We start from the raw sequence: 22,872 nt of genomic DNA on the forward strand, positions 1-22,872 counted from the left end.
GAATCTGTGCTAAATTTTGAACTTCTCACATAGCTCTTGTACATCCTGATTTTTGAATGGTCGCTCATTATCAGTGATAGTGATCATGGGTATTTCATAGCGACAGATGATGTAGTTCAAGATAAATGCAGCAATTTGTTTTCCTGTGATGTTTATGAGAGGTACTACCTCAATCCATTTTATAAAATATTCTATATCTACAAGGATGAATTTGTGACCATTAGATGAAGAAGGATTTATCTTTCCTACTAGATCCAGACCCCATTGGCAGAAAGGCCAAGATGTTGCTAAAGCATGAAGTTCTTGTGCTGGTGCATGAATCAAGTTCTCATGGATCTAACATTGTTTGCATGTTCTAGCTATCTGAAAAACAATCTCGTTCCATAGTCGACCAATAATAGCCCAAGTGTATGGGTTTTTTCAAAAGGGTAAGACCACTTGAATGAGTGCCACAAATGTCATTATGGACTTCATGTAAGGCCTTCTCAGATTCTTCTTGTTCAAGACATCTTAAGAGAGTACCATCTAGACCTCATTTAAATAGGGTATCCGTGATGAGAGTAAAATGGGAGGATTGGCAAATAAAGTTTCTCTTTTTGTTTTTTGATAAGTCGGGAGGTAGGGTGTTATCTTTTAGGTATGTGTAAGTTTGGCCATAGCGGGAGGAACTATTCCCAACAAGGTGACAGATAGTTTGGGAATTAGGACAATTATGAGTAGGGTAAAACAATTCTTCCACTAGGAATTCATAACGCTATTGATTTTCTTGTGTCTGAAGGAGAGAAGCAAGTGTAGCCATGACATCTATTACTTTGTTGTCATTTCTTGGAATCTGCTAAAAATTTATTTCTACAAATTACTTCTTGATATCATCAACCATCTTTTTATACAACATTAGCTTTTCGTCTTTTGTTTGATAATTGTCATTAATTTGATTGATGACGAGCTGAGAGTCTCTAAAGACTTGAAGTTGTGTAATGTTCCATTCTATAGCCATTTTGATACCTACAACTATCGTGCTTATGAAGTGTGTACCTATTATACCTACAACTGCAACACAAAACACAATAAATCATTACAAGGAATGGTTATAAAATTAATCAACAAAAGAAAAACCATAGCTAATCGATCTATTGCCTCCTAGTAAATGCGAGTATGAATTTTTCTCTCAGATTTGTTTATGAAAATTCCAGTGACTTGACTACACTTAAATGGAGGATTTAAATGATGAAGATGTATAAGCTAGCAATGATAGCATGATTAAGCTAAATGATTTCATATTTATTCTAGAAAATAAGGTAGAATGAAGATGCAATTAAGCTAAAATTGAACATGATAACAATGTTAAGAATGATTTGCTAAGAGCTATATGCCTATAGTAACAATGCTTGAATGAAAATAAGATGGGATCCTTATTGCTCCAAAATGGGGTCTATTTATAGGATTTCTAAGGCTAGGGGTGAGGTGGCAGGAATCAACGGTCATGATTGATTTGAACATATCAATGGTTAAATTGGAGGTGATTGGAGAAGAGGATGGATTAAAGGGAACATATGTCATCTCTATGGTGACAAGTGTCAAGAGGCTTCTAGAAGAGGTGGGATGAAAGGGAACACTTAGTGACAAGTGTCACAAAGCTTCTAGAAGAGGTTGGATGTAAGGGGACATGTGGGTAGGTAGAATGGGTTAGGTTTAGGAATGGTTAGGTTAGGTGGTTAAAAGTTAGGAGAATTTGAATTTTAAAAATTCAAATAGTAGGAAAAGGCTAATTAATTTCAACAACTCATAATTGATTTGTTTTAATTAATTATAGGATTAGAAGAAATGATTTTGATGGAGAAGAATTAATCAATTTGAATTAATTAATCAAAGAGGATTATTGAAATGAACCTATTAAATAAATCCTTAGATTTATTAATAAGTAGATGAAAAAGGGGGATTTAATCAAATTGTTGATGAATTGAATTAAATTGGGAAGAAATATTATTTAAATAATTGCTTATTTAATTAATTATCTTCAAACCATTTTTAGGTGTATACATTTTGCCCCTCTTTGAAGCGAGGTGTGATGACGTATTGATTCAAAGAATAATTTCCTTTTGATGATGATATTGATTTGATAGGATGCCCCAACTCTTGATTGATAAATTCTGGTATAATGATGCCCCCTTAGGAGATCAATTGAGATAATTGATCTTTGGATTTTTGTAAAATTGATATCTCGATAGAAATGATTTGATTTCTGCAATTGTGTTTGATGAAAATGTGATTTCTTCGATTAGCTTTATTGATTAGATTGATAAGAATGATAAATCTTGATTGATTAGATTGATAAGATCGAGATTCAGTCTAGTTTTAGGAATGACACCTTCTGTATAAGACAAAGATGATAAAAGTGTCTGGTTTCAAGAAGGATTCATCCTGTATAAGACATGATCAGAATGTTTGGTTTCAGGAAGGATACATCATGTATAAGACATGAATCTGAGCATCTGGTTTTAGGAAAGATACATCTTTTATAAGACATGATGGAATCGATTAGGTTTGATTGATTGATTTGATTTGATAAGGTTGATTAGATAAAGAACTGACAATTTGTTGATATCAAGTTGCAGAAAGATTTAGATATGCTAATGTTGATTCTATTGAGAGAGATAGCATAAGATTTTTGCTGGGTCGACAATATCTGAAGAGATATGTGTCATTCATTTGATTGTGTATACACTTGTGATGATAATTTGATGAATCATGTGATAGATTTAACCTTGGTTGAAAGGATCATGTGGGATCCCATACAAGATAAAATGTAAATGAAAATGCAATGGAATGCAAAGCTACAAGCGAACCAGTCACTGGATTATTGCATTTTTTTGTCATCATTGAGCTTTTTTGAAATGTGGGAAGTGAGTGCAAACATCGATGGTATAATTAAACCATGATGACCTGAGCACTTCTTCCATGGATTTTGATATAGCAACTTAGCACAAGCATCAAGGTATAATTGAACCGAGATGACCTAAGTGTTTCTTGCATAAAACATGTAGTATTAACCATTGGTATATGCAAATCAGAAATATCTTCGATGATACTTTGATGATCATGTCCTGAGACAAATTTGCACATATTAATAATTAGTTTTCAGAAAATAGACAAGAAAAATATCATGTTCCTTCCATGTTGCTCTAGTCAAAGACATCCTGGAGTCACTCAGAAATCATGATAGCGAAAATCAATATACAAAAGTTTAACAATCATGCTAAAATCATTATCCAAAAGATATCATCCATGCATTTCGACTGACTTTGTGATAGTTTTATGGTTGATAATTTGATCTCGTGTTCAATGTTGGATATGTCTCAGTTTTCAATTGATAAGAGTTGTCTAACTATTTATTCTACCTATTTGATTAAGCTCGGAATGATCTACAATTTCATCCCCAGCTAGGTGCAGGATTTTGCCCCAAGCCTAGAAACAAAGTTGTTATGATATATCCAATGATCCAAACCATGACAAGAAGCTAGCTGGGATGTCTGCGTATGTACAAAGGCTTTATGATGGATATGGATAGTGCTGATGGAGGATGAATGCAAGAAGAAAGATGCATGAACTAATAGATAGAAGAGCTAGCGGACATATAGTGCCTGTTTGCCAAGTTTTCACCATCTATTTTTATTGCACTTTTTTCTCATATTTGAATTTTTTTTTCACTGTTTTTTATTTTTCTACTTTTTCAAACATAAAACTTCTTTAGATGCATGCTATTTATGGGTTCCTCAAGCTGATCCCCATCTTTTGTTGATAGCTGATATGCTTCTAACCCAAATACTATTGTGACCACAAATGAACCTAACCAGTTTGGTTCAAATTTTTCTTTCTTTTCTCAATCTACCTAGTTGCATGGATTTTCCTTTAGCACTATTTCTCCTACTTGAAAGACTCATGGTTTAACCTTATGATTATAACTCCAACACATTCTTTGTTGATATACCTTTCAATGATCAAAGTCATTTTGTCTTCGTTCATGGATCAGTTCTAACTCTTCTAGTCTAGATATTCTTTGTTCTTCATCTAGATAAAGGCTTTTTAAGGATACTCGTAGAGAAGGTATCTCTACTTCGATTGGCAATATGGCTTCTGATCCATAGACAAGAGAGAAAGGTGTGACAAATTTTGGTGTGTGGATACTGGTATGATAGGCCCAGAGAGTAGGGTTTAGTTGAATATGCCAATCTCTTCCAACACCATTCACTGTCTTCTTAAGGATTTTTAGAATAGTTTTGTTAGATGCTTCTGCCTGCCCATTTCCCTATGGATAATATGGTGTGGAGAATCTGTGCTGGATTTTGAACTTCTCACATAGCTCTTATACATCTTGGTTCTTGAATGGTCACCCATTATCCGTGATAATGGTCATTGGTATTTCATAGCGACAAATGATGTAATTCAAAATAAATGCACCAATTTGTTTTCCTGTGATATTTATGAGAGGTATAGCCTCAATCCATTTTGTAAAATATTTTGTTGCTACCAAGATGAATTTGTGACCATTAGATGAAGAAGGATTTATCTTTTCTACTAGATCAAGACCTCATTGACAAAAAGGCCAAGATGTTGCTAAAGCATGAAGTTCTTGTGTTGGTGCATGGATCTGACATTGTTTGCATGTTTTAGCTATCTGAAAATAATCTCATTCCATAGTCAGGTAATAATAGCCCAAGCATATGAGTTTTTTTGAAAGGGTAAGACCACTTGAATGAGTGCCACAAATGCCATTATGCACTTCATGTAAGGCCTTCTTATATTCTTCTTGTTTGAGACATCTTAAGAGAGTACCGTCTAGACCTCATTTAAATAGGGTATCCTCTACAATAATAAAATGGGAGGATTGGCGAATAAATATTCTCTTTTGGTTTTTTGATAAGTGGAGGGGTAGGGTATTGTCTTTCAGGTATGTGTAAGTTTGGCCATAGCAGGAGGAAAGATTAATTTGTATGCTTTTGGGATTGTATGACCTTGTGGTGTAATGAATAGAATACCTGCTCCTGATTTGTGCTATGTATATGAACCATCAAAGTATAATTGTCATGTTTTTGTGGTGACTATTAGGATATCAGCATCAAGAAACTCAATCTTTAAAGGATGATCATCTTGAAGTGGTGTCTAATCCTATCAATGTGGCCTTGCTGAGAAAATACTTCAGAGGATCGATTTTAGCTATTAACTTGATGGAGTGAGATAGTAGATAGTGTCATAGTTTTTGAGAAGCAAAAACTACTGCCAAACATGCTTTTTATATTGATGAATAGTTGATCTCATATCCCACTAGTGTTCTACTTATGTAGTAGATGGTTCATTCTTTTCCTTCATTATCCTATTGTGCGAGAAAAACTCCTAATGATGCTTCAGTGGTTGATACATAGAGTAATAATGGCTTTCCTAGAATTGGTGACATTAGAATAGGTGGTTGCATGAGATATGCCTTGATCTTATTGAATGCATCTTCACATTGATGGTCCCACTTGAAATTAACATGTTTGTGCAATAGATGTGTAAATGGTTGACATTTATCTGCTAGTTGAGCCACAAATCTTCTGATTGACTGGATTCTTCCTTGTAGTGATCTTAGTTGACTGATATTATTGGGAGAGGCCATTTCCATGGTTGATTTAACCTTAGCTAGATCTACTCCTATCCCTCTTTCTGAAACAATGTATCCCAATAGCTTTCCTGAAGTTATACCAAAGGCCCATTTCTTAGGGTTTAGCCATAACTTGTATTGTTTTAACCTGTCAAAGAGCTTTTCCAATATCTCTATATGTTCTTCTCTATTGTATGATTTAGCCAAGATGTCATCCACATAGTCTTCCATGAATGTATGCATCATGTCATGAAATATAGTTGTCATAGATCTTTGATATGTAGCACCGACGTTCTTTAGTCCAAAAGGCATGACGTTCAAGCAGAAAGTACCCCATGGACATGTGAAAGTTGTCTTTTATTGATCTTCGGGTGCTATTTTGATTTGATTGTATCCAAAAAAACCATCCATTAGAGAAAACATGGAGTGTCCAGTAGTTAAATCTACAATGATGTCGATGTTAGGCAAAGTAAAGTCATCCTTTGGACATGCGTTATTAAGATCTCTAAAGTCTATGCATATTCTTATGCTTTTTTCTGGTTTTGAAATAGGAACGATGTTGGATACCCATTGAGGATAAGCTGTAGGTTTTATGAATCTGACATCCAATAATTTCTTTAGTTCTTCCTTGATGAGAAGAGAAATACAAGGATGCATCTTCCGTAACTTCTATTTAATTGGTTTGGCTTTTGGACTAACATTTAAGTGATGCATAATAAGCTTTGGATCTAACCTTAGCATGTCTACATATGATGAGGAAAAATTGATTTGTTGTCATTTGAAGAATTTAACATATTGTTGCATTTCTTGCTTTGACAAAGAAGTTGTTGGATGAAGAATCTTTGGTTGTTCTGTTGTGCCAATGTTAACTACTTCTGTGGGTTCAGTCAAAATGGATGACCTTTCTTGATAGTGCACAGGTAAAGTGTCAAATCTCCCATCTTCTGGTGCCTCAAGGAGGTTTTCACCATTAGATGTGTCCTTTGTTTTTACTTTTTCTCGGTCTAATGTTGCCAAGAAATGGTTTTCAACATTAGACCTGATATTGTTTTCTTTATTTTCACTTTTGCAACTAGGAGATTTGACACCCACTTGACTGGAAGATGCGTTGCTGAAATTCCTGGTGGAATTTGTTACATTGCGTTAAGATATACAGATATGGCATGGTCATTTGGAAAGGTATCAATGGTAGTATGTCCTTCATTTTTCCCAATCAATAAGCTCAGGGTGTATTAGAGGTAAAGGATCTTCAGATTAGGACGTTTCAAGGATATCAAGGGTCATGATAGATGTATCAAAGTTTTCAGTGTGTATGTCAATGTCTAGAATGATACTCTCATTAGAATGACCTCGCATAAGAAACTCTTGATCGTCCTCGATTAAGTCCAAGTTAGCCGAATGTGATTCTAATTCAAGTGAACTAGTTCCTAACGTTTGTCTTGCATACATGTGGACTACATCAACTCCTACATCTTCTTCAAAGCAATTTTCTTCAAATGATTCTTCAGAGTGATATGAATCCCATTCCCATTCATTAGAATCTGTATCACTTGCAGCCTGTAATCTACAGATTTGGTCATATAGCATTTCTTCTGCTTTTCTGGCTATGTTTTTCCTTCTTTCATATTCAACTTCTTCAGGACTGCAATTGAGTTCTGTCAATCTTGCTATGAGCTCTCCTTGATTAGTACTAGGTTCATGTTTGTTTTGATTGAGATTTAATGTTGCTTGAGAGATATCATTGGTTTGTTTTCCTTGTTGATTTGGATTTTTCTTCTTTTTCCATTTCGTGTTTGCGTGTGCTTGTTGCTTAGCTGATTTTTCTTCCCTTTCAATTGCTAGTTGTTCTTGTCTGTTTTCATATTCCTCTTATTGTTGACTAAAATATGTATCTTCTGAGAGAGTAATTTGTCCATACCCTAATCATGTTTTTTCTGTAGTCTATTGAGTATGAGGCTGAATAGGTTTTGAGATACCTTCTTTTCTTTTTCCTATAGGACCCGTTCCGGTGTATCCCATCCTTCAAAGAATGTTGAATCCTTTTCCATATTTTTCTATAGGTATTATGACATTGTTGACCTTTTGTTGAACTTCTTCATCTTTGTATAACTATTATAGCATATCTTTATCTTCTGTCTCCTCTGATAAGGTTCCACCACTTATGAATGCTCCATCAAATATCGAAAGATGTTTCATTTTTGGTTGTTGTTTAGAGTTTGATGGTTTTCCAAAGGATTTAGGAGAAAGTGGTAATTGTGATATTGAATATTCTCCATTCCCTCAGTCTCTTAGCTACATTTGTTTTTCCATACTTGATAGAATGGAGGCAAATGATTATTCCTTAGATTGCGTGTTTAAAGATGTTGCTTCCCTATTATGAGGAACAATTACTTCTTGAGCCATTTTTAAATTGCTGCAGTATTGAAATGGATTCACATCTGCAAAGATTGTGATTTCTTGTCCATTGTATGAAAATTTGACACACTGATGATATGTTGATGGGACAACTTGCAAGTCATGTATCCATGGTCTCCCCAGTAGTACATTATATGATAAGTCCAATTCTAGAACTTGGCATGCTATGTCTTTTTGTAGAGGTCCCACTTTGATGGGTAGTATCATAATTCCCTTGGAGGAACGTTCTTCTTCATCATAGACTTTTATGGTGATCCTTTTTCGGACATCAACTGCATCTTTTGAATATCCTAAGGCACAAACAAGGCTCAATGAACAAATATTTAGGCCAACTCCACTGTCTATTAGAACACGTTTAACTCGCGTTTTGTGAATGAGGACTTCAATATGCAAAGGAGCATTGTGGGGATGTTGTAAGGACATGTCATCTTCTTTGGTGAATGATAAGAAATGAGGGGTTGTGAGGTGTCCCACCATGGTTTGGAATTGATCGATATCAAGATCTTTGGAGACAGTTATATCTACTAATGCTCTTTCTAGAATTTCTTTGTGTGCAGGTGAAAGCTTTAAAAGTTCTAAGATGGATATTTGTGCGGGTGTTTTCTACAATTGCTCCACTAGATTATATTGTTTTGTTGTAGTGGATGTGTTTGTTGTAAGACCTACCAAAACAACTTTGGATTTTCTTCTTGTGATAGCCTATGCATGTTCTTGATTTTTTTTCTTTAACTACAATCACATTCACCACATTGTCATATGTATGAGCGTAGTTTATCTTCGCTTTACCCTTACCATTATTCATTGTTGATGATTCACCTTTCTCATAGTTTGGAAGTGGAGTCTTAAAAGCTGTATGAGATTCATTTGTTGTATGTCCATCCATAGTTATTACTCCATTATCAATCAAGTCTTGTATGACATGTTTCAACTTCTGACAATTATCTGTGTGATGTCCCTTGTTTTGATGGAAATCACAATACTGATTATCATTCCACCAAGGTGGTTTTATTTGAGGTTCATAGTTCCTTTCTTTTGGAAAAGTGATCAATTTGTTTGCGATAAAAGTTTTTAATGCTAACCCCAGGGTTTCACCAATGTTTGTAAATTGTCTTCAAAATAAATTTTTGATAGTTGCTTTTTGGTGATTGTTGTTTTGTTGTGCCGTTGTTGAGTGATTAGATAAATTGAAAACTGGTTGCTTTGGTTTCACATTGTTGTTATCTACCATTCCATTGTTGACTACATTTCTATTTCTATTCCAAAACTTTGGCTTGTCATTGTGATTGTTGTTATTGTTGTTGTTAGGAGGATGGACTCCTTTGTATATTTTCAATTCACCTTTCTTTATCATGGCTTCCTCCATTTTGATTCCATTATCAATCATTTTTCTGAAACTTTGATTTCCTTGCATTTTTAAGTAATAACTCATTTGATCATTTAAGTTGTCGATAAATATGTCCATTTTTTTGTACTCTGGCACTGTATGAGGATACCATGAAGCTAACCATCTCCATCATTGGAAAAATGTCATGAAAGGTTCTCCACTCTTTTGTTTGGTGTTACATAGGTCTAGCATTGTTACTTCATGTTGTATGTTGTAAGAGTATTGTGAAACAAACTTATCCACCAATTCTAAAAATGATCTGATTCCAGATGGAAGTTTGGAGAACCATTCCATAGCTAGTCCAGTTAAGCTTTTCAGAAATAGTCTCATTAAGTAGGTATCTTCATGTGCAAATTCCATACTCATTGTGCAAAATTCTCGTATATGATCTTGAGGGTTAGTGCTTCCATCATATTTTTTGTATCTAGGAGTTTCAAAACTATAGGAAATGGTATCATGTTTAGATTTCTATCAAATGGATAAGGATAGATTTCTTGAGTGAATATCGTCTAACATTTCCTTTATGCATATCTTGAATTTGTGTTTGCAGTGTTTGTAGTTGTTGTGTGAGAGTTGTGATAGGATTATCAACATGATTTGTTTTCACATAGCCATGATTTTGTATTCTAGGAGGATCTTGATCTCTTCTTGTTTCATCCCTAGTCCTTCTTGTATCCTCATTGGATTGAATGTTATTCAAAAGTTCTACTTCATCTCTTTTGGGAATGTAAGTTTCTTCATTGGTTTTGGTGTTACTAGGAATTGATGTGTCATTCATTTTGAGACCAAAGATATCCTCATATTGTTCATTATTAGGAGGAGGATCACTTTTATTTTGTGTCAATTTGTTTACATCAAAATCTTGGGGGAGTGTAGTACCAGATTTGGCTAACATTAGAAAATATTTTTCTTTTTCTTCCTCCAATAATTTCTGCATAAATTTATTGAATTGAGGATCTTTTTTTATGTCTCTGATATTTTGTTTTGTTATTTCTCCTTCAACTTGTATTTCATCTTCATGTTCTATGATTATAGTTGTTTCAATGTTTTGATTTCAGTCTCTGCAATTCTTCATCTCTGAGCTCTAGTTAGAACGGGCATACACATGTGTTAGATATTGTGCTAGAATTCGATTGTCCAAAAGGTGTTTTGATGTGATCAGTTGTCAATGTAGATATGCTAGAAGGATAGGACATGCAAAGATAATTCAAGTGTTTAAAGGTTTGCAAGTTTTTCCATCTTTGGCTTAGGAGTGCAATGATGATAATTTGATAAGAGCCAAGTCCAATAGGAATGATATATCCTATGATGTGGGACAAGATTATCCTGACCAAACATTTCAGTTTCATGATAAAGGATGATTGATCCTAATAAGAAACTATGTTTGAGTGATCAGTTTATCAAAGCGGGTGATAATGCACTTTGAGATGTTTAGATCTTGAACTTGTTGAGGGTGAGCACTTGAAAATGTTTAGGCGTTTACCTTCTAGAGTCTGATTTTGATGGATGATAACTTGACCAAGCAAAACAAGGAGACAATCCAAGCATAAAGCGAGAAATAACCAATATTTATGAATATTACAAATTGATCAAGTAGAATGACAGACCTGAAAAAGTCATACAAAGTGACATCTCTGGACTAACAACTACATAGACTCGTATAAAAATACTTCATGAACCATACGACAAAACAATTATCTCGTACGACATAGAACCTGACTCGTACGATAGAGAATAGGACAATGAAAAATATGTTTGTTTTGCCATATTTGGATTAGTGAATTTTGATTTTCTGCTTATGTTTTCCAGTTTTAGATGTCTGATTTTTCAATTTAGAGATGAATACACAAAAAACACATGATGTGATAAATGACTCCAAGCATGCTAAACCCTAAGGAAATTGGCTGAGGAGAGGAAACCTTTACTTGCAAGCTTAGGTACACACCCAATAGCTAATCAAAATATGGCCGCTGAGTCTCACGCAATGGATTCTCAACGTCGTATTATCCGAATCCAAATGCTAATAGGGGCACGATATGGAAAGTATACTGGGAGAGTTACTATATCTCTTGCACAAAGATTATCACCCTTTTGGAGGTGAATCAGGTAGCTTCTAATTTAACTGAAACCAGTAAGGGATCTGTTCAGCGCGTTGGCGTATAATAGTCAATTAATAGGTCTCCCAACCTTGAAAACCAAGGTTTGATATACCCAAAGGTACGAAGGAGAGCTATTCCCGAGGACTACCATTGACTTGATTTTCATCAAATCACATTTATTTTATAAAGGGTTGGATTACTTGGTGTTAGTCATTCCCACTTAGGTTGTTCCCCTCACACCAACCATAATGGCTTTAAGAGTTTTTAGCTCCTTGTGAGGTCAGGCCTGCTAAAGATATGTACTAATGAAAGCAAAAGATGAGTCTAGCTTTTTGATCACCTAAGAAAGGTGAGAGCATACTCACCTATCATCACAATCACATAAGACATGATGGTTCATTTTTATGCAAAAAGATAAGTGTGCCTAGAAAAATTTAATGAATACACAAAGTTTAGTCGAAATCATAGGAAACCTGCAAAATAAACCTGTTAGTAGTCATGATTGGTTTTTAAATTTTGTCTTTGACACACGTATCTTTGTCAATCATCCTATAGAAAAAGAGTTAGAATGCAAAAAAATCTCATAAACAGAACAAGATTATCATTATTCACAATCAAACTGAAGTATGAAACCTGAAATACAATCTTCTCTCAGAACATAGAAGCAAAATTTTGTAAAGATTTACCCAATCGTATGAGCTACCTTCTGATACCATACGAGTTAGGATAAGAGCTCATACGAAACTACAATTTTTCTAAAGGATTGTATGTCACAAGATCTCTTGTTGATTGAGCTCACAAAGCATGTCGTACTAGGCCAGAAATGAGTTTGTATGAGATTCTGATTGAGACTTGGCAGAGATGAAGGTTGATGTAGCTTGAGAGGTCAAAAATGATAATTTCGACATGGTGGGTGCCAAAATGTCGTGCCTGTGAAGTATACTTGTACCTACAAACACGAAACACTCAATAGATCATTACAAGCATGGTTAATTAATTTAAATCAAAGAAAGATAAAACCATAACTAAGTGATCTATCGCCTTCTAGTAAATGCGAGTATGAATTTTTCTCTCAGATTTGGTTATGCAAATTCTAGTGACTTGACTACACTTAGATGGAGGATTTAAATGATGAAGATGCATGATCTAGCAATGATAGCATGATTAAGCTACATGATTTAATGATTATTCTAGAAAATAAGATAGAATGAAGATGAAATTAAGCTAAAATTGAGCATGATGTCCGAATGCTCTTAGGTTTCAGAACAGGATTCCATGGAATGGAAGATGGTGGAAAGATGATAGTGCAGGATGGAAAGGCGCGGCAAGGCCTCGAAGCATGGCTATAGGGAATGGTAGAATGTGGCAAGGTTCCAGTGTCCTCCATCAGGCTTTCCAAGGACAGTCACAAGATGCCCCTCATTTTGGCCAATACTCAAAATTTGACATCAACCCCTTTTTCAAATTATTCTGGGATAAACCTTTCATCAAACCAGTTTCAGACTTACCCTCAGGAAACCAATGGCTGAATCATTTTGCATGTTTACAAGAACCTGCAGAATCATTTGAACTCCATCCAGCTCACCCATTTCATTCCCATCCTCACAAAGAAAATGATAACCTACAGAATCATTTGAACTCCAACACCTTCACTCAGGGAGCTTACGAGCCCCATGGGTCACCAAAGCCATTGTCCACCTTTTCAAAAATTATTCGGGTGGGAAAAAAAATTCAAACTTTATTTGGGTGGGAATTTTTTTTCAAAATCCTTTCAAAAAGCTTCCACTTCCAAATCCTCTTCTATCGAAACACCAATAGAAACAACCAATTTTTGACATCTGCGAAGCTTCTCCATCCATCCCTCTCCAGCTCTCTCTCAAGGTTTTCCTTGCCGAAGGGAAGACTTGAGCATACCAACATGGAGATCGTGGAGATCCCTTCAAGTCAAAACCAGTGCACATGGTGTGGAAAAGAAAACTAGTAAAGTGCAAAGAGATAGACTCTCCTTTCCCCATTCTGACTCGGGCTCCAGTTGAGAACACCTCTAATATCAAGATATCCTTTCCTGACCACGTTCTCTCCTTGTCGGTCTTTTTTCTCTAGAAATTGGCTCTCATTGGTAAGTTTAATTCTTCAATCCCTCTTCAAACCTCGCATTCATGGGAAAATAGTCATTGGTTGGGTCTTCATGATATTTTCTTCATCGACAACCACTCAGAGTTTTTTATAGCTCTATTTTCTTCATCAGAAGATAGAGATCATAAAAACAAAGGTTGGTTTTGTCAAGGGGTTGGTCTTTTTACCTTATCATAGATTCCAAATTTTAAACTAGATGCTAATCTGTGTAGATTTTATCCTTACTAGATCTCTTTTCCCAGTTTGCCTTTGGAATACAGAGACCCAAATATTGTGGAGACCATGGCCAATCAAATAGGCATTTTTTTCGCTCATGATCTTATACCCTTTGAAACAGTCTAGAGAGATGTTAGGTTCTGCCTTCTCCTTGCCTCAAATAAGACCTTGCCAAAGCACCTAACCATCTCATCAAAATGGTGTTTGTGGCATCAAGACATTGTATTGGATAATGCAAAGGTCATCTACAAATATCAACAACAATTAGGCCATTTCACAAATTCTTGTAGTGGTCATGAGCGCTCAGAGATTTTAATCTATAAAAATCATTGCTCAGACCCTCTTCAGTGTACTGCCCATTAGCATGAGGTAGTTCTATCTACTGGTCCTATATAATCACATAATGATCCCTCTAAACCTTAGGATGTCTTAAATTTTGAACCATCCTATGTTCAGTGGATTAATCAGTTGACACATTTTTTTATCATGTATAGCTGGATTCTTTATAGCTATAAAGTTGCCTCCATGCCCACACCGGTTCTCCAATTATGTGACAAAACATCTGATGATAGAAAAACTATAGTTTGGGACCTAATGTTCAACAAATCCTCGATTGATATCCAAAATTTAATGCAGAATTTATCAGTTTCAAGGATAACTGCCTCAAATAAGGAGGGTCATATCCAAGAAGTAGCAGACAACATCCTATCCACTCTTGCTGCCACTATGATTGAGGAAATTGCAGAGGAGGAAGGTGTTAGTATGACAAATGTAATGTATCCCTTATGAAAAACAAGATGTTGTTGTTCAACTTCTGACATCTCAGATAAAGGGGATCCCCCCTTGGAAATTAGGTAGGAAGAAATGGAAACCCTTTCACAAGATGGTGAGGAAAAAAGATTTTTTTTTTACTATGCACAATCCTTATCGGTTGAGAAGAGCCCCAGTTTGAAATCAGATGGCTTTACAACCCCAAAAAAGAGAGGTAGAAAACCAAAATCTATGAAGATCCAAGAAGAAATAGAGGCAGGTGTGCAGAGTACTCTAGATGGAAAATTTAAAGTATCAACAAGAATTACAAGGAGTGCAAAAGGCGCTCCCTGTTCACAATGAAAATTATTTCTTCGAATGTTAGGGGCATTAATGCCCCTGACAAAAGACGGAGAATCAAATCTCACCTTGATTCTTCAAAGGCTAACATTTTTTTACTCCAAGAAACAAAGCTATCACAGGAAATGTATCACAAAATAGTGGCTAAATGGACATAATTTAGATTGGCCCACATGCAAGGTGTTGGGGCCTCGGGAGGATTGCTTACATTATGAAATCCTAAAAAAGTTCAAGTTCACTTATTAGAACAAGATCATAACTGGCAAATGGTGAAAGCAGTATGCTATGACATGACCTTTATGGTATTCAATGTTTATGGCCCCATCCCCACTCAAGAAAAGAAAGACCTATGGGACAAACTGACTTTTTTAATCCAACAAGAAGAAGCACAAAATTTCATCATTGGAGGAGATTTTAATGAAATCTTGTCTCATAAGGAAAAATAGGGAGGAATCTGCCCACCCCCATGATCTATGTAGGATTTTCTAAGTTTCACCATAGAAAACAACTTATTAGATGTGATCCCCAATAACGGTCTCTTCATTTGGACTAATAGGAGATCAGGCTTCCTTAAGATTGCAGAGAGACACGACAGGTTTTTCATTCCCTTGGAATGGCACCTTAATTAGGTCAGTTATTACTCAGGCATTCTCCCCATTGCTGAATTAGATCACTTCCCAGTCTAAATTGTCCTTGAATGGCAAAAACAGAACCCCATGTCGGTTGTTGGCTCCTCCTTCAAGTTTGAGTGTATGTGGTTTAGACATCCACATTTTTAGGATTTATTAAGACAATGGTGGGTATCCACCCCTGCATGTAGTGGAACAAAGATGTTCGATTTTTTTAAGAAACTTCAGTTTATTAAGGTCCAGGCTAAGGAATGGAATAGAAAGATCTTTAAGAATGTTTTTGCTCGAAAAAAATCATTGCCCAAAAACTGGAAGAAGTTAACCAAAACAAAATTTCCAAGGGCTTGGATCAATTCTTGCACTATACACAGAAGGGTCTTCAAAGTGAGTGGGAAGAAGTCTGTAAGAGAGAAGAAGAATATTGGAGACAAAAATCAAGAGAGCTTTGGCTGAAGCAGGGAGATAAGAATACAAAATTATTTCATGCTTCCACAAAACAAAGAAAAGCTTCTAATGCAATATTCTCAATCAAGCATGAGGACTCAGGGGTATTGATTAAAAATTTAGAAAATATTCAAGAACACATAGTTAAGTTTTTTAAGAATCTCCTAGCCCCCCCACCCTCTAATTTAGATCCTTTCTGGAAGGATAATGTTGAGCTTCTACTGCAATCTATCCCACCTCCAATCTTCGACCAGGATAATAGAGCCCTACTGGCCCCCTTCAATATGGAGGAAGTCCACAAAGTGGTATTTTCCCTTTCCCCAGATAAAGCCCCAGGTCTGGATGGGTTCACTGCCCCCTTTTTTCAAAAGTGTTGGGATGTGATTAGTTTTGACCTCTTAGAGGTTATGGAAGAATCCAGGAAAAGGGGAGCAATACTAAAAAGTTTTAATGCAACAAATATTGTTCTCATCCCAAAAACCCCTTCCCCCTCATCATTCGCAGAGTTGAGACCTATTTCTCTTTGTAACACAATATATAAGATTGTAATTGTAGATGGAGGAAATAGGTTGAATAAAATTCAATCTTCCAACATCCAACAATGAAGTACCTACAAAACACACACATTCAAATGCAAATATCTAAGCTAAAACACACATGCATGCAATAGAAATTCACTCCATTGCACTCCTATTCCTCTAGATTTTACATTTCATATATTTTTTTCTCTCAGAAGCACTTATGCAAAAAGCTATGAGGAAATGGAGATTTGAGAATGCAAAGATAGCGAGTAACTGGCATAAGTTCGACACATAAAGATGAGATGCTCAAATAAGAGAGAGGGGCTTGTTTAAATAAATTTTATTCGGGTGAGTTCATGTTGTGGGATGAATATGGGATAATGCAAGATGAGTGGTATAGGGAAGAAGAGTGGTAAATGAGAAATGGTAAGTGGTAGGAGGAGATATTTAAGGGTTTTATTAAATAAATAGAGAAATGTGTATAACATGAATGAGTGAAGGTGTATGCATGAATATGATATAATGTTTTATTTAATAAATTTAATAGATAAATGATGATATATTAATAATAGCATAATGAAAGATGGAAATTATGAATAATGAATTATGGATAAATAATAATGTAATAATAAAGACTCGCCCGATGTTCAGAGAAATTTGAAATTAAATGAGGACAAATTAATGGAAATTTTTATGTGTCTACATTTTGCCCCTCTTTGAGACAATGCAACCTATCGCATTGTTTCAAAGAAAATGATCAATTGATATATGCCCTAGAGGTGTCCTGGTAAGGATGATGATTGATTGGCTATGCCCCCTCGAAAGATTGATCGAACAGAATGATGGAGATTGATCTCTCGATAGATCGTGAGAGAGAAGATCGGATGATTGATATTGTGCAAGTGATTAGGTTGAGATGTACATATGATGGAAATACACAATTGATGAGGTGTAATTGAACAATTGATGGAAATGAACAGTATAGCCAAGTTGATAAACTGATTAAGCTAATAGGGATTGATACTAGCACAAGATAAGGTGATCCAATGATTGATTGATTGATTGAATCCGAGGGCATTGAGATTGCATGAAGCAAGGTGGTTGATAAAGAGACTAAAGATTCAAAGACATTGCATCAGTTAGATAAAGTGTTTGATTGACCACACTGGAATAAGAAGAATGAAGAAGATGATGAAATAAATGATGAAAAAGATAGATGAGAAGGACGATGAGAAGAGAAAAGTGATGATTATGAAGAATGATGAGAAAGAGGATATGAAAGCAATGCAAATTCTTGTTCTTTTTAAGTGCTTGTATCATCATCGAGCTTATTATAGAAAAAGACAAAAAATCATTTGGATATCAATTAGACCCAAATGAAATTGTCACACCAATTGCGAGAAAGAAAATATATCAGACAGTAAAGGAATGCCTCAGTGTGTATAAGACCAATATGTCCTCGATGATCTTAAGCGATCATGTCCTAAGATGTGTCATCATATTCCTAAGGAACATCCTGCAAGCAACAAACAAGTGAACATGCCCCATCCTCACCTTTCTAGTCAGAGACATCCTGGAAAAGCTAAAAGACATGTCACCAAAAAGGAAAATAAAAAACAATCAAGAGAAAATAAGAAAACAATATGTTTCATGTCGAATGATTTTTTTGTTCACAGTTGATGGGTTCGGGTGTATAAGTTGATCATATGTTGTCCTGTTTGCTCAATTTAAGTCTCATCCTGTCATGAATTCGTTGAAGTGCAAAGTTGCATGCTTGTCTTAAGTGTTTGTGTCTTCGTAATGTTATTTACACGTTTTTAGATTTTTATGATTTTTCGAGGACATTGTATGATTTTTATGATTTTTTGAGGACATTTAATGATTTTTATGATTTTTTTCAGGACATTTTATGATTTTTATGATTTTTTTCCAGACATTTTATGATTTTTATGATTTTTTTCGAGACATTTAATGTTTTTTATGATTTTTTAAGGACTTTTTAATGATTTTTAGGGTTTTTTCAAGACATTTAATGATTTTTAGGGTTTTTTCCAGACATTTTACAATTTTTTTATGATTTTTTTCAGGATATTTTATGATTTTTATGATTTTTTGAAGACATTTTATGATTTTTAATGATTTTTTCAAGACATTTTATGATTTTTATGATTTTTTCAAGACATTTTATGATTTTTATGATTTTTTTAGGACATTTATGATTTTTTCATGTTTTCCCCTTGTGTCTAGCAAGGTAAAAGGGATTCTAAGTGGATGAATAAACAAATAAGACATGCATGGTTAAGTGAAAGATGGATGAGGCTTATGCAATTTTAAGGGACTATACCACAATAGGATAACATGTTTAATCCAAGCACAAGCACCCGATATAGCAATGTAAAGCTAGGATAGGTGTAACGAATGTCATGTGATCCAAAGGAATGGACATGTCAAGAGGTTTTTTGCATTTTTATGTCCTTAATTTTGGTCAAGATCGAGGGATAGATTTGGATGGGAGGTAGATATGATAAGCAAGATCAAAAGGGGGTAATGATGGATGGAAGCAAGGAATGGACAAAATAATGGATAGGAGCTTAAGGGTGTGGATCAAGTGCAATAGATAGGACACACAAAATCCTGTAAAGATCCTTACCCTTCTCAAGATCAAAGGTAAAAAAAAAAAAGAAGATATGGATGGATATAGAGTGAATAAGGGATAATGGAGGATGGGGGATAATAGATGGATACACATAGATGGAACTTGCCCCCAATGAATAGTGCAAGAGGACAAAGAATTATGCATGATGCCTGTTTGCCAGGTTTTCATCATGGTACTTGCCCAAGGCGCCTGTTTACCAAGTTTTCACCAGTGGACAAATTTTTTACTTTACTATTTTTTATTTTTTTTCACTTTTTTCTTTTCTTTTCCTTTTTTCCTTTTTTTTTTTTTTGCTTTTCTTTTTTTTTCACTTTTTTTGACTTCTTTCTTTCATTTTTGTTTACTTTTTTGAAGTTTTGGAAGATGATGGATACTTGATAGGAGATATGACTCAGGAATCAAGTTGTTCTCTAGATAATACCCCTGAAAGATGTTCTATAACAAGCCATGGCTATTGAAGGTATGCTCAAAGATGTTGATAGGGTGATGGTAAAGGGAGATGGAATGGATGATAAGATGGAAAGGTTATATGGATTTATGCAAAGGATTGGATAAGAGGGATAGAAGGATAGAACATAGGTGTTGGATAATGGATGGGATGTTGGAAGAATTGTGCATGGCTGGATGGAAATGCTAGCAAGATCAACATTGGCATGCACCTTGAGGGGTGGTGGACTGGTGGAGGAATATTGGATTTCGGAGTTTGTGATTTTGATGGAAAGGTTGATGTGGATTTTAGGACACAAGGAGCCAAAATGGATGTAGGAGGTGAAATAGGTTTTAGGATAGTGGATGTGGGAGAAGATGGGGTAGCAAACTTGAATGCCAATTTTGATTTTTCTTTAGTGTGCAAGTCTTGTACGAGCGACTTGGGAATCCACATGGTTCTTGATTTTTCATTTTTTTGTGATTCTTTAGAACGCATTGCCTCAATGAAAGACTTAGGAAGCCATACAAAGTTTGACTTTTCTTCTTTCTTTGTGGGCCTTTGTGGCCTTTTGTAAATTTCTTTCTTTTGTAATCCCTTGGAATGCATTGCTTCTACAAGCACCTTAGGAACCCATATGGTTTTTGAAATTTCTTTCTTTTGCTCAATGGGCCTTTTTGGCCTTTTGTATGTCTTTTTTTCTTTTTGGATCACATTTTGCTTTGGTTTTACATGTCGATTAGATGGGACATGTTGATCCTTAAATGCATGTGGATTGTTTGACTCCTGACTTGTATGCTTGGCATTCAAATTGCTTGGAGAAGGAAAAGAATGCGTAGATGGATAGGAATGATATGAAGGTATTTTGGATGGATGGAATGTGCTAAAAAATGTGTGCCTTTGTTGATCTTGCATAAGGGATGGAGGGATATAGGGACCTAAAATAGATGGAAGGGGTGAAGGGGAAGGCATGTATTTGGGTTTACCTAGAGAAATGTAGGATTTGTGAGGGATGCCAACATCTTGAGAGTAAGCAATGTAGCCAGTATAATCAAGATTTTCTTTTATATCAGGGGGTTCTAATATACCATGTTCATGAATGTCTAACCATTTTCTTCGATAACGCATGCTTTGGAAGATCTTTTTTACAAAGGGTTTCTTCTTACTTTTGATGCTAGAGGCAAGTCCATTTTGAGGTGGAGGTGGCTTGCAAGGAATGATAGGATCATGAGAGTGATTTATGGGCATGATGGAATCTTGAGGAAAACATGGATAATTATGACAAGGGAATAAAGGGATACATTGATCTTGACATGAAAGACGATCATTGGATAGAGTAGGAAGGGTATTTGACACTTCATTTTGAATAGGATCATTTGAAAAGGTGTACGAGGCATCATGATCTTGTTTAGGAAGTAGATTATGAATAGGATTTGGAAGGATTCTTTTCTCTTGAGATGGAAGGGGGACATCTCGGAAGAAATGGAAAGGTATAAGGTGATCATCATGGGATTCTAGGGAGGTAGGATCCTTTTTAACCATTGGATGGGATTGGAGAGTTTTGGTGTCTTGATCTTGATTTATGATAAGACTTGTTTCTTCATTATTTATATTATCCTCTTGACATGGAGCCACTTCTAAGGGAGGGGTAGTGTTTGCGATATGCATGGGGGATTCTTGGAAGGTGTTCATGTTTTTGCATGATGGGGAAGCATTTTGGATGGGGCCTTCTAGAGTGTGTATGATTGGAATTAGAGTGCATGATGACATAGTTTCTAAGACATTTGAATCGTATAAAGTATTTGTATAAAAGAATGGATTAGCTTGGATTTGTACTATTGATAGTCCTTGAGGGTCAACATGAGAAGTTTCACCATTAGGTTAATTGTTTGAAGGAGATGGTATGGATTGTTGCTGAGAAGTTTTAGGAGATGAAGGCATCATGGAAGAGATGGAGGCCACATATGGAGCCTTACTAGACATAGGTGTATTATTTTGATCATGTTTGGTAATGACATCTATATTCTCCTTAGGTGAATCATTAGGGTCTTCAATTTCAATAACACCATTATCAAGGAGGTCTTGAATTTTATGTTTTAGTTCCATGCAATCTGAAGTCTTATGTTTGTTATGTCTATGATATGCATAATAATTGCTCAAAAATTCACATCCCAATGTAGTCTTTTTAGGAAATATGATAAGATTGTGCTCAAGAAGCTCTTTCAAAGATGACTCAATAGATTGCCCCAAAGGTGAAAAATGTCTATCTAAGGGATATTTGGAAGAAATGTCATGTTTTCTTGGTGAAGGACTCATGTGATCTTTCTTGATATTTGGCTTTTGATTTTCAATTAATTGTTGTTCCACCTTATATAGTTGTTTTAGCATTCCTTGAAGTTTGTCACTATTGATATCATGAATTTGTTTCTCATAAGGGGTCATTGATTCATTTTGTTGAACTTGAATGTCATGTATTTCTCTCTTGAGATCTTGAATTTGTTGGGCCAAGGTAGCCATGGAGATTTATGGTCATTTTGATCTTTGACGTAGGACAATGTATGAGACTCTAGGTATGATGCAAACCCTAAAGTGCAAAGGGGGAACTATATGATATGAGTGAGATTAGGATGTGATAAGGATTAATGAAAAAATGTAATCTATGTGACATGATTGAGATGGGAATGTGTTAAAGGGTTGATGCAAAATGTGATCTATATGATAGGAAAGTGATGTGCAACTACACCCAAAACGAGATATGAGCATGTTTGATGCAAGGACTAAGGATACTCTAGGTCTGAAAATATTTGCAATGTGAGGTTTGACTTGTGTTATGATGGATAGACACAAGGATAAGTTATCAAAGAGAGGGCATGCTATGATAGGAGATGATGAACTCCAAGCGGAATACCAACTCAAAGAAAGTGATAGATTCCCTGATTCAAGGAAGATGCACCTCAAGTGATAAGGGAGATTGATGATCAAAATTTGATGTCAGACCTAAGATGAGAAATCCTAAGTGCAAGCAATGTTTTTTGGTTTTTTTATTTTTTGGATTTTTGATTTTTAATTTTTGATTTTTTGGATTTTGGTATGCAAATAATAATGAAATGCTTGGATCAATGATGAAGTGACCTAAGGAACTTATGCAAGGTTTAAGGTTATGTCCTAAAGGAATGATGGAAGGCTATGAAAAGATT

This window comes from Cryptomeria japonica, chromosome 9 (genome assembly GCF_030272615.1).
Source record: "Cryptomeria japonica chromosome 9, Sugi_1.0, whole genome shotgun sequence".
Lineage (NCBI taxonomy): Eukaryota > Viridiplantae > Streptophyta > Pinopsida > Cupressales > Cupressaceae > Cryptomeria > Cryptomeria japonica.